This window comes from Balaenoptera acutorostrata, chromosome X, assembly GCF_949987535.1.
Source record: "Balaenoptera acutorostrata chromosome X, mBalAcu1.1, whole genome shotgun sequence".
Taxonomy (NCBI): Eukaryota; Metazoa; Chordata; class Mammalia; order Artiodactyla; family Balaenopteridae; genus Balaenoptera; species Balaenoptera acutorostrata.
The window spans coordinates 101,718,179-101,731,149 of NC_080085.1; the positions used below are offsets into that span (position 1 = coordinate 101,718,179).

At 41.1% G+C, this 12,971-nt stretch overlaps 1 long non-coding RNA gene across 1 annotated transcript in view; it reads left to right on the plus strand.

The window, feature by feature from the left end:
* Positions 1-1,191: 1,191 nt before the first annotated feature.
* Positions 1,192-12,971, plus strand: part of LOC130706382 (uncharacterized) — a 44,671-nt gene continuing 32,891 nt past the window's right edge. Inside the window, exons 1-2 of the long non-coding RNA XR_009006652.1 lie at positions 1,192-1,386; positions 10,486-10,601. This is a non-coding gene — a long non-coding RNA (uncharacterized LOC130706382). The remainder of the gene's footprint in view (positions 1,387-10,485; positions 10,602-12,971) is intronic.

The following is a 12,971-nucleotide window of genomic DNA, read 5'->3' on the forward strand; positions in this document are numbered from 1 at the left end:
GCATGGTGGCTATAGCTACCAATACTGCGTTGCATATTTAACAGTTGCTAAGAGAGTAGATCTTAAAAATTCTCATCACGCACAAAAAAATTGTAACTCCGTGGTGATTGGTGTTAACTAGACTTATTGTGGTCATCATTTTCACAAAATACAGAAATGTCAAATTATTATGTTTTACACCTGAAAAAATAATGTAATGTTGTTTGTCAGTTATACCTAAAGAAAAATCTCCTGTGTAGTAAAAAAAAAAAAAAAAGAAAGAAAAAAAACTATAAAAACAAAAATTAACGTAGCTTACATGAAGTATAGAATAGAGGAAAAATGAATGAGAAAATTGACAGCTGGTTCTTTGAAAAGATAATAAAAAATTTTTTTAAAGGAGATATTCATGTGTGAAGTTCATTTTATTATTTATTTATTTATTTTGGCTGCGTTGGGGCACTGGCTTTCTCTAGCCGTGGCAAGCGGGGGCTGCTGTTTGTTGCGGTGCGTGGGCTTCTCATCGTGGTGGTTTCTGGTATTTCGGAGCACGGGCTCCAGGCATGTGGCCTCAAGTAGTTGCAGCACACGGGCTCAGTAGCGGCAGGCGGGCTCAGTAGTTGTGGTTCGCGGGCTCTAGAGCCCAGCCTCAGTAGTTGTGGCACACGGGCTTAGTTGCTCCGCGGCATGTGGGATCTTCCTGGACCAGGGACTGAACCCGTGTCCTCTGCACTGGCAGTCGGATTCTTAACCACTGCATATTTTTACTTGCGTTAAATACTTAACCCAAGTATTTCTTACTTCCCTTTAAGGGGTGAATAATATTCAGTTTTCTGTACATGTCATATTTTCTTTATCCATCCACCTGAAGACCAGCTTGGAGTCTTAAGAGGATACTGGTACATTTCCTAAGTGAAAGGGAACTTGTAGGAATTTCCTAGATAGAGAAAGCTTAAGGGGAACTTCGGCGTGACTGGATTGGGTGACATTTTAAATTTTGCTTAAAATTAAAGTATTTTTCATATATAAAGTCTGAACAAACTGTTTGAGAGACTGAAATCGCTTTAGCTCTGAAGAGAAGGGACACTAGCTCCTTCCAGCTGTAAGGCATTCTTTGGTGGACTGAAAATACAGCAGAAGTGTTTGAGGATTCATCCTCATGACAGGTAGCTGTCCCATAGGGAACCTCATCATGACACTTTAAGTAATTGACAAGAATTGCAGTCAGCTGTCCATATCCGTGGGTTCCACATCCACAGATATGGAACTCGCAGATACAGAGGGCTAATTGTAAAGGATGTGAGTATCTGCCGATTTTTGTATCCACAGGGTTCCTGGAACCAGTCCCCCACGGATACTGAGGGCTAACTGCATTGAGACACTATATTGAAAGAGCAACATAAGATGGTGAGCTCACAATGGAAAGCTAAAGAGTCAAGAGTCATAGTCTCTAAAAGTATACCATACTTGTACACAGCTATGCAGTTATTTGCATGTTAACGACAACCTGTGACTAGCAAATCTCAAAAACCTTTTGTTAGAATTTTGCCTTTGAGCATTTGATTCTTTTTCCTTGGAGAATCAAAGTCATGCAGTTCAAGAATCATTTCATGGAGGACAGTATTTTTGTGTTTGTGCGTGGCTTATTTCACTTGCATTTTGTCCTCAAGTTTTATCCATATTTTTCCATGTCTCAGGACTTTCTTCCTTTGAAGGGATGAATCATATTGCATTTTCTGTACATCTCATATTTTATCCATCCATCTGCCTGAAGACCAACATTTGGGTCGTTTCCACCTCTTCACTATTGTGAATAGTGCTGCTAAGAACATGAGTTTGCAGACATCTCTTGAATATACTGGTTTCAAGTATTTTGGATATGTATTTAGAATCTGGATTACTTGGTCATATGGAAGTTCTATATTCAATTTTTATAGGATCTGATATACTGGTTTCCATAGTGGTTATTCCGTTTTCTAATCCTAGCAGCAATGCACAAGGGTTTGAATTTCTGTACATTCTCATCTATGACCGTATTTTGTTTTATTTTGGTAGTAGCTATGTTAATGTGTTGGAGGTGACTTCTCATTTTGCTTTCGATTTGCATTTCTCTAGAGATCATTGATGTTAAGCACCTTTGCATTTTCTGGTTGGCCATCTGTATTTATCTTTACAGAAATGTCTATTTAAAGTCCTGCTCATTCGTTAATCAGGTTTTTGTTTTTAAGTTTGTAGGAGTTCTTTGTATATTTTAGATAATAACACCTTATTGGATATGTGATTTCCAAGTATTTTCTTCTATTCTGTAGATTATCTCTTCACTCTTGATTGTGTCCTTTGATTCACAGCAGTTTTTAGTTTGATGTAGTCTCATTTGTCTATTTTTGCTCTTGTTGTGTTGACTAAAGAAAAAACTCCCAACTTTTAGGTTGTGCCTAAGTTTTATTGTGGGATCTCAGTGAGGACTATAGCCTGGGAGACAGACTCTCAGAGAGCCTTGAGGAGCTGCTAAAGAAGTAAGGGAGCAGCCAGGACATATAGGACTTTTTTTTGCTGGAAAAAACATTTAAACGATTACTGTTAATCACAAAAAACAGACATCTGAAGTTAATGATTTTAGTGCTTTTCTATGTATGGGAAGATGCAAGAATCTTGGCTCACTGAAATTATTCCTTATCTTCATTATCTAGGGCCAGTTTCCAAAGTGCAGAATGCTTCCTGTTTTTCTCCATCCTGAATTTCCCTCAGGGTGCACCTTCCAGGGGTGGTTGCAGTGGCTGATGGCTTGATCCCTGTAGAACTGGAATGGTGGGCAACATTCTTTGTTCAGTGGAATGGCAGGCAACATTCCCTGTCCACAGCTGCCTATGCTTCTCATGTCATATCCAAGAAATTCCAAAACTGATGTCAAGAAAGTTTCACCTGTTTTCTTCTACGAGTTTTATAGTTTTGCTTCTTACATTTAGTTCTTTTATATATTTTGAGTTAATTTTAGTATATGGTATCTTTCTTTTGTGTTTATGCAATTGGCCCAATAGTATTTGTTGAAGGGACTGTTTTGCCATTGAGAAGTATCGGCACCCCTTGGAAAATCATTTGGTCATATACAAGATGGTGTTTTTTGGGCCCTCTAGTCTTCTCCATTGGTCTACGTGTCTGTCTTCATGCCAGTACTAAACTGCTTTGATTAGTGTAACACCTTTTTGTTTTAAGTTTTGAAGTCAGGAAGTGTGAGACCTCCAACTTTGTTCTTTTTCAAGACTGTTTATTTGGAGGTCCCTTGAAATTACTTATGAATTTTAGAATTTTTCTATTTCTGTAAAAAATGCTGTTGGGATTTTGATAGGGATTGCATTAGCTTTGGGTACTATTGACATCTTAACAATATTGAGTCCTCCAATCCATGAATACAGGATATGTTTCCATACATTTGTGTATTCTTTAAAGTTTTTCATCAATGTTTTCTTGTTTTCAGTGTATGTCTTTCACTTCTTTGGTTGCGTTTATTCCTCAGTAGTTTATTCCTTTTGAAAAAGAAGCTTTTTCTTAGATTGTTCTTAACTTAAATTTTTATTTCTTTAAAAAACTTCATTGTTTCATTATCCTCTTATTTCATAGATCTATAAACAGATAAAAACACTGACCACTGTTTTTCCCATCACTTGCAGAAAGACCCTAAAAGTTTGGGGTTTGCTTTTTCATACTATTAACACACACATGGAAATGGAGCTATAACTTTAGTTTAAAAATTCATCCCTATGCCCTATACTGTTAGGCAACCATCAGTTCTAAAAACTTCTAAGTTTAAAAATCGTAATTGAAATTCCTAGTTTGTCTTAAAAAAAATCCCAGCACAGGGACTGATTGAAAGAGCCTCCTCCAAATTCCAGTGCCCAGTAGTAAACAGAGCCTGGTTATTTAACCTGTTTTTTTAAAAACTGTGTATAAATGACCAACAGGACATGGGTATCTGAATATATACGCAGCAAACAAATGTATATGCATATAGCAGATTTTACACTTATTTAATTTGTATGACTGTCATGATCTAGCCTACATTTCTTTTTCAGATTTGTCTAGGGTTCAAAATGCATGTGAAATTTCATATAATAACCAAATATAAACAGAATGTAACAAAGGGTGGCAGAATATGCCACCTAAAAATGTGCCACTTTGGCATAAGGATTATTTTGAGGTGAAGGGCAAATACAAAGAAGTAGATACAAGAAAAACTTCCTGCCCTCCCCTTATTTGCCTAAAAGCAGGACATAAATTTTCAAAGGTGTCCCTCCTCCCTTTTCAACCAGGAAGGAGAAAAGTTAATCCCTGGAAAAAACATTAGACCTTCTCATCTGGAAACAGCACCAGAGGAATCTACATAACAAACTTTACCAACTAGCCCTTATCTATATTAGTTTCCCATATATTTCCCTTGTCACAATTGGCGCTCTAGAAATTTCAAGGTTCTTTTCCATTATCACTTCTCTAAACATGTATTGTTCTTTTGCTAAAATACTATGTAAACTCAAGTTCTAACCAAACCTTTGAGTTATTCAACTCTGGGGACTTCATGTGTCACAAGTGATACACATGTTAATAAACTTGTTTTTCTCTTGTTAATCTCTCTTTTGTTATAGTGGCCCCAGATAAGAACTTGGGAAGGGTAGAAAGATAATTATTTTTCCCTCTTTGCATTGGGCAAATGATATCTGCAAATGATGTCTGTCATGGAACAATAAAGTGGAAAACTTTACCATTCACCATTCACAAAACTATTTAGAGCTAAAAGAAGTTTAAACAAGTACACTTTCAAAAGATGTTGTTAAGTTTGTATCACTCATAAGCCTGAGGTTATGCTAGCCTTAGTTGCTGGCATCCCAGGTGAGAAGCAAGTTCCCAAGAGCAGGCACTGCCTGTGCCTTACCACCTCCCGCTCTTTGCCAGGGACCTGCTAGGGAGCCAGTGCCTCTTCCACAGCCTACCCAGGGCTGGTGTAGGTGGTGTCCACACCACCTAGGTGGGTGGGGGATGTTTGGGTCACAGTAACTTGCAGGTTTTTTTCTGCCTGACTGGTACCTTCATTTATAATTTCCTTTGTTTTGAAAAAAAGAAAATGGTCTTCATGAAAAGTAAGGTTTGCATAATGGAGACAGTGTAGTATAGAGGGGAAAAGGAAGTTAACCACTGAAGCCACCACGCAGAGATGAGAAGTGTTGATTTGGGGCATGTATCATTGCAGCAGGTTGTTCCCTGAGGACACAGAGAGAGAGAGAGAGAGAGGGATATGTAAATAAAGATCACTTAAAAACAGTAGTCTAAGGAGCTGCCTAGACCCTTGAACAATGTGGGGGTTAAGGCTGCCAACCCTCCCTGCAGTTGAAAATCAGTCTATTACTTACAGTCAGCCCTCTGTATATGTGGTTCCTCTGTATCTGGTTTTGCATCCATGGATTCAACCAACTTTGAATCCTGTAGAGTGTAGTATTTACTACTGAAAAATATCCGTGTATAAGTGGACCCACGCAGTTCAAACCCGTGTTGTTCAAGGGTCAACTGTATTGGATTACTCAACAACTGACTGTAAAGATATTTTTGACTCTCTATTTCCATTGACAAATATAATCCTTACTTCATTATTTTTTAAGAAAAAAAAACAACCCATCTTCACTATTACAGAAGACCGAGGTCACCCCTGTCCAGATCCACTCCCCAGTGTAATCACCCTTCCAAGAAACACTTAAAAGAAATCCATGGGCTCTGCAACGACCCCAGGGCAGCACAACTGGCCTGCTGACTGCCCCTAACTCCTCAGGATTTCCTGCCTCCATTCTGCTCCCCCACTGAGCACCTGCACAGGCCCAGGCCCCCCAAGACCACCTGCTGTCCGGCTAGTCCCAGCCTTGGCTCAGGCTCTGACTCACAGCGCCTTTTCTCACCCATTCCCTGCTGTTGGGGCAGAGCTGGTGGGAATTTCCAGGGCAGAAGGGAGGAGGACAGTGAGGACCCTGAGGTGCTTAGTTCTGGCCAGGCAGCTGCCTTTTCGCATTTCAGGTCACCACAGGAAATCTCACAAAGCGCAGCTGCCTTCAGCTCCTAGGGAGTGAAGGGAGGGCTTCATGCTCTGCTACAACTTGCCCGCCTTGTTGAGGGTGGAAAGTGAAGAGAGCTTCCACCTCCTCGCCACGCGGAATTACCTGACCAGTCCCTGGGCTCTGGATCTCAGCTGCCCCTCTGGATTCCTCTGTGAGTTTCTTTTCCTTCACTCTAGGGAGTAGTGGCTGTTTCTCCATGCAGAGATCCAAGTCAAAGTCTTTTTTCTGTCTCCATTCCCTGGATGAACACAGATGCAATAACTACTCATTGTGCCAGGAAATCGAGGTCCAAAGAGGCTACGTGGCTTTGTCAATGTGAACCAGGAGTGGTTCACACACACAAGGGGCAGGGGGGGGTGGGGTGGGGATGGGGGCGTCTCATGCTGCAAATCCATTGCTCTCTCCATGCAAATGGCCACTGAGGGCAAGAGAAGACGTTCAACGTCATTAGTCATTAGGGAGACCAACATCAAAATCACAAGAGATACCACTTGACGTCTACCAGGGCAGCTGTAATTTTAAAAATGGAAAATAAGAAGTGTAATAAGGATGTGCAGGAATTGAACCCCTCATACACTGGCTGGTGGGAATGTAAAATGGTGCGGACACCGTGTAAAGCAGTTCGGCACTTCCACCAAAAGTTAAACATAGAGTGACCACATGACCAGCAAGTCCACTCCTAGACACGTATCCCAGAGAACTGAAAACATTCAAACAAAAACTTGTACGTCAATGTTTACGGCAGCCTTATTCACAAAGCCAAAATGGGGGAAGCAACCCAAATGTCCATCGACTGATGAATTTTTAAACAAAATATGCTATACCCTTACCATGAGTTTTTATTTAGCCATAATATGGAATGAAGTAGTGATACGTGCTGAAATACGGATGAATCTTGGAAACATTATGATACATGAAAAAAGCTAGACACCAAAGAACACACATTGTAAGATCTGATTCACGTGAAGTACCCAGAACAGGCAGATCTACAGAGAGAAAAAATCCACACGTGGTTGCCATAGGGCTAGTGAGAAGGGAACGTTAGGAGGAAAACTTTTTCTCTACCGTCTTAGGTTCAACTGGCTAGGGGCCTGAAAATTAATTATCGGTAAATTAATCGGAGAAAAGTTTATTTACCATGAAGGAGCTTTCAGATGAAGAGGCTCCCTAGACGGCTAGAGATAGGGGTTTATATACCAACTTTGCAAGGGGGCTTGGTGGATCAGGACTTCAAAGGATGGAAGGGTCTGATGAGGCTTATTTACACCATCTTCTGGAATGTTCTCATGTCCAAGATCAGGCCTCCCTGATTAGAGACACGCCCCCCCCGTGTGGGTGGGGTTGTGGCAGCTGTCTCTTATAAAGTTCTGCTTTAGCCAGATAAGGGCAGTTCAGAGAAGACTTATTTCTGCCTCTGTTGTAGCTCAGATGTTTTCAATTTGAAGTAATCTTTGTACCATTCAGGCCGGTTTCAGTCCCATCCCGAGAATAGGGAACGGCAGATAATAAGTATGGACTTCCTTTTGGGGGTGATGAAAATGTCCTAAAATTTATTGTGGTCACGGGCCCACAACTGTCTGAATATAGTAAAAATCAGTGACTAGTACATTTTAACATTGTGGATTATATGGTACATGAATAGCATATCAAAAATTTAAAAAGCAAGCCAACACATACATTTAATAAAATTTCAGTAAAAGGTAGATGGTACATTTTATAATGTGGGTGAATCAAGGTGAGAATAGTACAACCCACCGATCAACCCCCGTCTCCCCGGCCAGGGGAAACTTTTTGTTTCCCATCAAAAGTGTGGGAAACAGCGCGGGTGTTCTGATGTGATACAATTGACACTGTACAGTACAGTACAATCTGATACTCCTATTGTATCATATAGGAGTACAAAGCATCAAGTCTAAAATGTGCCTGCTAAGGGACATTTCCCTGGTGGTGCAGTGGGTTAAGAATCCGCCTGCCAACCCAGGGGACACGGGTTCGATCCCTGGTCCGGGAAGATCGCACATGCCGCGGAGCAACTAAGCCCGTGCGCCACAACCACTGAGCCTGCGCTCTAGAGCCCGCGAGCCACAACTGCTGAGCCCGCGTGCCACAACTACCGAAGCCCGCGCGCCTACAGCACGTGCTCTGCAACAAAGAGAAGCCACCGCACGCCGCAACTAGAGAGGGCCTGCGCGCAGCGGCGAAGACCCAACGCAGCCAATAAATAGATAAATAAATAAATTTATAAAATATTCCTGCTAAAATAACTGAGCCTGAATCTAACCATATCCAGAGATCTCACTACGGGTTATTCTGTTTCTACTGGAACATGTTCAGGACAGGATGCGTATAGAGTAACACTGAATGTGAGTAATTCTACAGGACAAATAATCTAGTCTTTTCATCAAAGGAATAGCAAAGAAAGAAAGGGGAGGGGCTGTTATAGATGAAAAGAGGACTAAGTCCTATTTCAGCGAACGCTATGTAAGATACTTCTTTGGATCCTAATAAGAACAAATCAAATTTAAGAGAGATATTTAGGTCAAATAGATACATTGGACATGGATGGTTTCCTGTGGCATTAGGGAATAATTGTAATTTTTCTTAGATGTAATGACGGTATTTTGGTTATGTTTTTTTAAAGCCCTGTTTGTTATAGTTTATGTTACCGCAGAGTATGTGGAGGAAATAACTTCTTTGGGTTTACACACGAAGTCGTAGGATATCTGGAATATGCTTTGGAATATGCTAGAAAAAAAAAAACAAATAAATCTTAAGTGGCAAAACGTTGATTGTTGAAGCTCCTTGACCGACATACAGAATTCTGGATATATTGTTCTATCGGCTTTGTTTGAAATGATCCATGATACAGAACTAAAAATATCCACAAAAGCAACTGTGCCAACCAACACTGATAAAGTAATCGTGTTTTGAGTATGTTATTGAGTAATATGGGTGAAAACACCAACCTAAAAGAGTTGATTCTGGTTGCATTTACAGAGCTGTAATTGGTTGTGTCTCCAGTTAGGACTGGAAACAGGTGGTTTTTGTTTTAAGTATTGTAGAATTATCCAACCACTCATTAAAGCGTAGGGTATCTATTTTTAATGATCTCTTGTGTGAGAATGTAAATACGGGGAGGAGATTCTGAAAGACGCACACTCTACAGGTGACAGGGTCAGCTCTGGGAATGGCATGAACATTAGGGCTGGTGGCCAAAGGTGACCTTGATCATTTGCTGAGCACCTACTATGTGCCAGATACTACTGTTCTTCGTGCTGGACATACAGACACGAAAGAGACCTGAAGTCCTTGCTCACATGGGGCTCACATTCTAGTGGCGGAGACTGAAAGGTAAGCTCAATAAGCCCCACGTGTATTATAATGACGCGTGCTGTGCAGCACACGAAGGCAGGGAAGGGGAATAGGTCTGGGGGAGGGATCTGCACCTGCAGGTAGGTTGTATGGAGAAGGCCTCACTGAGAAGGGGACATAAAGACCTGAAGGAAGAGACGGGGTGGACATAAAGACCTGAAGGAAGAGACGGGGTGGGGTGGGGGGGACCCTGTGGACATCTGGGGGATGATCCTCTGAGGATCATATCCTGTGTGCCTCTTACTAATGTTATGCTGTTAAATCATTTAGACACTTACAAGTAGTCATTGACCCTCCAGTTTTGAAGCAGGAGGCGCTGTGGTGTATTCTGTCCGTTTGGAATTGGTCAGGGTTAGGGCCACAATTACCTTGATGAGGATATGGTTGAAGACCTTAGCCACTTTGAATAAATCGAGGTTCTAGCCATGCATACTAAGTGTGTGCTCCTATAAAATGGATCTTTTTGGAATACGTGTAGAGATTGGTCCCTACAGAGCATCTTGCTGAAGTGGCTCGGTCCACTTCTGTAAGTTGTTTGTTTATAGCTACGTGACTGACAGTGCTGAACAAAACCCAAACTGTCATTTGCCCCTTGGGCCAGGACGCTCATCCCTCGTGGAAATCAATCAGTTATAAGCGGGAGAACATTTCTGCATCTGTGGCTGTAGGGCTGACAGTTTATTTATTTATTTCACTAACCTCAGGGACAGTAGGTTAGGGAAGCAGAAAGGCTGATCCGGTATCTCTGACCACAAGCCTCAATGCCAGCAAATTACCATATGAAGTGACCAAATGGTCACAGTGGATTACGTCACAGTGGGTTTGCAGTATAAAGTCCAGACCATCTGTAGCTGTAGGCTTATTTCTCCTAAGGGTAGGCAGTGGCTGGATGGGTGTCTTTTGCAGAACTAGGAAAAGGCTGGTGTGTTTTTGTTTTGTTTTGTTCCTTTGTTTTTTACTTTTTTCATGCTGAATTCTTACTTAGGGAAATTAATCTGTATCTGTGGCCAAGGTATTCAATAATACTTTCTTTCCTTTTCAGGTCACAGTTTGGTAAGAAGATCAAAGGGCACGATCAACAGCTCGTGCACTGCCTTGGTGTGGACCCAGAGTTCAAGCACAGACGAAGATCAGACACTGACTTCACACTTCTGATAGGTACGCAGTACAGCCCTCAGTTGTGCTTTGGTTCTGTTTCCCCCTTCTGTACAATAGGCTCCCCTCTCAAGGCAGGTCTCTCACCGAACTTCCTCTTGTTAGTGTCTGGCTAGCACCACGTCCAGGTATACTCAGTCCCTGTAATTGTTCATCGTGATGATCAGGAGAGTTCTGCCTGTGCGATTCAAATATCAACCTATCTGGTAAGTTCCAACACCCCTGAACTCAGCTGAAACTCGAAGCCCAGAAAAGGCCATTGTTTTACTAGAGCCGATTTCACACATCTGATAGGTATGGAACATAACTCCCAGGTGTACTTTGTGTTTTACCCCCTTGCTTTTTACAAAGGTGACTTTCTGAAATGTTTTAATCCAGTTTATACTGGTGCCATGGAGGCACGTTCTTCACGCTCAAGACTGAGCAAAGGCAGGGTTATTTCAGTAACCTGGGACCTTTTAAAGCTATAAAAAATAGCCCGACATTTTCATAAACCCTAGAGCTAGGAAAGAATTTGAGGGGATCCTGTTTGTCCCCTGGATTGCTGAGAAAAGGACCTTCTGTCATCCTACACTGGAATCTCTGAGAAGGATGATGTGAAGCTTCTCATGTGAAATGTACCTTGCTATATAGCGCCTCCTAGTTTAAGAAGTTTTTTTTATACCGTATTGAAATCTCCATTGGTAAGGATCCAGCATACACTCATTTGTCGATTCTTTACAGGAGGAAAACTAGAGCTGTCAAATGCCAATTCTATAGTATTCTTCTGGTCTACAGCACAGGGCAGGCTCAGTAATAATGAAAGAGGAATAGCTTATTATTGTTTATGATGTATTGTTCTTTTGTGATTTTAACAGTAATACACCCATAGGTGATTTAGAAAGTTATACAGGTTTGATGGGGGAGTCATAAGGGACTGTTTCCAGTAGTTGTGCTGGCTGATCACCTCTTATGGACCATACCATTGGCACGCTCTCCTGTTGATGTGGGTGAGCGGGTCAGGGTTCAGCAGACACTGGCTTCGTGTGCTGTATGCCAGCTTTTTATGACGACTGTGTTCTGTGAATCAGCATTTGGGGCAGGGAGAGATGAGGGGACCAGAGACGGTAGTCAGCATCATAACCCCCTCATGACCTCATCAACCTGCCACCTCTGATCTTGAACACATCCTTGTACTTCTCCAGGTTTTGATATCTCTAACTAATTTCTGGGTAGATCCATGAAAAGTTCCTACATATTTATGGCAAGGACCTTTTCGAGAAGCTGATGAATACTGTGGAAATTAATTTTTTTTAAATGCATATCTGTACATACATACACAAATTAGCAGCTACTTCAGGAAGTTTAAGGAAACCTATGGACCTCTCTTAAGAGCACCTAGACTTAGGGAGTTCACTGTCTCTTCCAATTTCACACATCTGTGGTTCTAGTGCCTTCCACCATTCAAATCATATCAGGCCCCTGCCTGAAGCTCTCCAATAATTTCCCATTGAAATTAGAATGAAAATATTTACCAAGCATGGCCAGCAATGAACAAGATCGGGCTGCTCTTTGCCCTGATCACTCACCTGTTTTCTCCTTGGTTACTTTGCCCTAGACACACAGGTATGTTCCTTCTGAGCTTTATTAACAGGAGTATAATAGGCAGAAGATAAACTGCCCTGTTTACAGTGTACACCTTGATAACTATTGACATATGTTCCACCTGAGAGATGATCACCACACTCAGAATAATGAACACACCCATCACACCCAAAAAAGTTTTTGCTTCCTTGGTATGTATAGTAATGACAACTACATTTTGCTCCAAAGAGGTTCTCTAGTTATTTATTTCATCCTTAACTAGGGGTAATTTATTATTAAGACAATTACGTATGTTGGAAAACAACTTGCTCCTGGTATACTTCAATGTACCTGAGAAATTTCTTTCCTTATGTTTTTGATACTTTACGCCCCAGGTCGAATGTTACCGAAGTACAGCCTTTCACAGGAATCTCATATTGATGAGTGTTATTATATGTTCTCCTATTAATGCTTTTGTTTAAGGTATTTTGAATGTTAATCATAGTAAATTTGGAGTCCCTGGCACATTTCCACCCATAGCAAATCATGAAAGAAATTTTATAGAATCCTGTACTCAGTAAAAGTTGAAAAATATTGGAATCATTTTGAAATGGTAAGAGTGTGCTTAAAATGTATTCATGGATGCTTGGTTATGGTCCTCAACAAACCTAATGTTGAATTCAGTAAGTTAGCTAAGGAAAGAGTATGTGGTAGCTTATGATTTATGTGTGGGATAGGCCAATTTCTCTTTAATGGCAATAGACATAAAATGGTCATCTACAAAATGGTCAATGTTATGTATCGTAAGAA